The sequence below is a fragment of the Cupressus sempervirens genome, chromosome 3, assembly GCF_028749045.1.
Source record: "Cupressus sempervirens isolate cs-2001-9-10 chromosome 3, ASM2874904v1, whole genome shotgun sequence".
Lineage (NCBI taxonomy): Eukaryota > Viridiplantae > Streptophyta > Pinopsida > Cupressales > Cupressaceae > Cupressus > Cupressus sempervirens.
Genome location: NC_143120.1, coordinates 1101527193 through 1101531295, shown reverse-complemented (window position 1 = coordinate 1101531295; position 4103 = coordinate 1101527193). Strand labels below are relative to the sequence as shown.

The 4103-nt window shown below is 37.4% G+C and overlaps 1 pseudogene; it reads left to right on the top strand.

Moving 5' to 3' along the window:
• Positions 1–200: 200 nt before the first annotated feature.
• LOC149570636 (ADP-glucose phosphorylase-like) lies at positions 201–3876 on the top strand (annotated as a pseudogene).
• Positions 3877–4103: the final 227 nt, after the last annotated feature.

Here is a 4103-nt window from a genome sequence, read left to right as displayed (position 1 = left end):
AAGGTCAAACATAAAAAGAAATATAAAATCTAATTAAAGTTGTAATTCCATGGCCCCTTACATTGTTAATCTTGAAAAATAATTAAGGAAGGTAGATAATATATTCAAAACAAATCCGAGTTTTAGAGGATACACATTTCACCTCTACAAATAGATAACCCATGTTTACACTTTGATTCCTTTAAATGTTTTATTGCATATATAACGAATATGCCACGGTGCATGGCCCCGAGAGTCTTTAAATGCCCGTTCCAGATATTCAAGTTACCTGCTCATCGCGTTCTCGTACAAACAATGCAGTTCTCCTGTAGTGCCATGGCAGAAGCTGGTTCCCCAAATTTTGCAAGTTCAGAGTTGAGACGTGATTCAATTTTCAACAAATGGGTCATCATTTCTCCTGCCAGAGGCAAACGCCCCTCTGATTTCAAATCTGCCGTAAATACTTCACACCAATCTGCAGGCCCCTGCCCATTCTGTCTCCATCATGAACACGAATGTGCTCAAGAAATATTTAGAATCCCCGAAAATGTTTCGCATTGGAAAGTAAGAGTTAAAAAGAATCTCTACCCCGCTGTGTCGATGGAAGGCACGGAAAAAAAACCAAATTGACTTATGTTCTGACACCCTTCCTGGATTTGGTTCCCATGATGTAATCATTGAGACTCCCGATCACGCAATGACTTTGGCTATGATGCCTGAGTTGAATATATTTGATGTCTTATGTGCATACAGAACAAGAATCCGACAGCTTGCCAATAATCCGCACATAAAATACATTCAGGTAAATTTGTAATTGCCTACCAAATTAGAGGTTTTATGTCGGTTCTTTGCTTTGAATGCATTTCTTATTAAAAAAATATTGAAATTTTTGTGGGCTCTATTGAACACCATGATTGTTCTAAATGTTTTTGTCCTTCAATATTTAAACTTAGAAAATTTTGGGTTATTTCTTATTGAAATGAGTTTCGAATAGTTTAACGAGGAACTATCTGGGTCCTGTCTCAGTTGGGGCTCTCTCTTTTTTATGCACTGTAGCATTGTTCTGCTGTCTTTTAGAATGCGGGGAAATTGCATCATACGGTGTAGATAAGGCTGAAGATTTAGTATTATGTCTTAGAATAATATCTTGCCGGATTTGCCCGTGTTAACTGGATTTTCTTTTAATACTAGAACAATATTCATCTTGCCTGGAACGCGGGTCATCACCATCTTTGCCTTGTAAATCATGGCCTAATGGACCTGTTTTGCGTAGTTATTGTTGGACTTCGACCAAGTCTCGACTAATTAATTTAAGCAATTTCAAGTCTCGCTGCTATTGTAGCTAGTAAGAGGAAATGATTTGATGAAATCATTCATGCACTTTCTTTATATAAATTTTGGGATGGTTTTATACATACTTATGGGTGTTGGCCAATTCTGGGCTAATTAAAATAAGCATTTTAAAAACATGCCGATGCTATAGCTTGTAAAAGGGTTTAATGAAATCATTCATGTTTGGCAGGTGTTCAAAAACCATGGGGAAACAGCAGGAGCATCGATGAAGCATTCTCATAGTCAGATCATTGCCCTTCCCATTGTTCCAAGCAATGTGGTTAGCCGGCTCAACAATGCCAAAGAATATTTTGCCAGGACAATGAAGTGCAATCTTTGTGAGTGCTTGAGAAGCGAGATTCAGTTCAGATATTTGATGCTAGAAGAATCTTCCCACTTCATTTCATTTGTTCCTTTTGCACCTTCATTTCCTTTCGAGACTTGGATTGCTCCTAAGGAGCATTCTTCTTGTGATATGAATATCAGGATTTAACTGTGTGATTTTGAGTCAAACTCGATGACCCATATTTCATGAGTAGTGATTCAACATGAATCCATCTCTCATGAGAATAAATGGAACACTTAGCACTCATTGGATCTAGGTGATGCTCACAGGGGTGAAGCACCGGGACTTCCCGGGAGGTCACCCATCCCAGTACTACTCCAGCCTGAGCGCGCTTAACTACGGAGTTTCCTCCTTAGTTAAACCCAAAGCTTGCAACCCCATTTGCAAAACCTTCACCAAGTGTTGTGCCTTATGAACCATTCATTAGAAAGCCCCTTAAGCTCATCAATTGATAAGTAGGAGATAATTTCCACAACTAGTCAAATTGTGATATGAATATCAGGATTTAACTGTGTGATTTTGAGTCAAACTCGATGACCCATATTTCATGAGTAGTGATTCAACATGAATCCATCTCTCATGAGAATAAATGGAACACTTAGCACTCATTGGATCTAGGTGATGATCACAGGGGTGAAGCACCGGGACTTCCCGGGAGGTCACTCATCCCAGTACTACTCCAGCCTGAGTGCACTTAACTACGGAGTTTCCTCCTTAGTTAAACCCAAAGCTTGCAACCCCATTTGCAAAACCTTCACCAAGTGTTGTGCCTTATGAACCATTCATTAGAAAGCCCCTTAAGCTCATCAATTGATAAGTAGGAGCATTCTTCTTGTTATGAGCAGATAAAAGATGAACAAGTAGATTTTCTTTGGCTTTTGACTGGTTTTGCGAAATTTGTTAGTTCTAAGGCTCAAAAGGAATCAAAATAGGCTGTATTCTTCATTGGATCTTGGTATTGTGGCCGATGATTTTGTGTTCATATTAACTTATTAATTCTACAGGTGTATGGACTCATTAGGCCCTTTGCACTTTTGAAATGGAAATTCTCTGTCAGGTATGCAGAGGCTAGACTATTAGCTTTAGCGCTTGCAGGAATAGGTTGATTTCTCTCTTGATTACTTCAGCATGAGTAGCTTGGGTGCCCTAGTAACTGGACGTTAGCAAATTTTGTCCTGAGCCTCAACTCCTTGAGATGAAGACATTGAAATAAGAGATATATCAAAACCTATATCCAAGTTATAACTTGTAAGAATTTTATGCAGTTGTGAATAATCACAGTGGTCCACATTGCATTCTCTTCCATTAGCAAAATTAAACTTCTTACTAGCTATTAATACTTGCTTTCACCCCAACAGATATCTCCTAGTTCTACAACTCTTAGGTTTTATTTATCAGTGGCAATATAAGGCTATCAGCTAGTCTTTTTGATCTACGAGGCATTCATTTTTATTCATGTTACTTAAAGTTTCTAATTATGGTGAAATGAATAAATACTAATAGTAGGTAGCATAACCTCTATCATCATGGAAAGCCTGAGCTTGCAAGCATCTCCTTCCTATTTTCTTTAATCGGACAAGTGCCAAATATTATGGATGGCTTAACCTACATTATTTACATCCCTATTATATCTTTAATTCTTTTTCTGCTTGTAAGGTTGCAACTTCTAATTTTCTCTTGATCCTCTGGCCTTGTAATCAAAATAACATTCTGAATGATGATTTAGCTTCTCTATGTACAAATCGTTTATCCATCTTGGAGTTACCATTTTCTATTACTCTATTTTAGCCATCATGAGGGATGCATCTGTTGGATACAAATTGTAGAAATTCACCACAACTGGTTCCACTTACTGCTATGTGGATAATGATTTATGTTGCTTATCTATTATTTTGCTGTTTCTAATGCGTTGATTTTCATATGGAATCCCTAACTTAGGTTCTATTTTATTAAAACATTTAAACAGGCAATAGATCTAGCATATATTTTGAGGTGTGCTCTGCAGAAGCCGAACCATCAATTAGAAAATCCTCCTTATAACTACATGATTTCACTCATCACCTCTCAGGGAGCCACATGAACCTTCATATTGTCATTGGTTTATACAGATTGTGCCACAACTCACTCACCTTGGTGGCTTTGAAATTGCAAGTAGCTGTTATATCAATCCAATATTTCCAGAGGATATTGCTAAAATCTTGCGAGGAGTGAATTTGTAGAATCAGTAATCTACCTGTAATTCTTATTTCCAGATAAGTAAATACAATGATGTCCTCACTCAATTTCTTCATACTGTATATGAGCATTCTCTTTTGTATTCACAATATGTTTAAAATTGACTGCTACTTCAGGAAGGTCTCCTATATTTTGACAACTCAAATTTAACCACATTAATTAATTTGCACCAAAGGAGTCCCTTAAAATAGTGAAGGCGCTCTCTGCACTC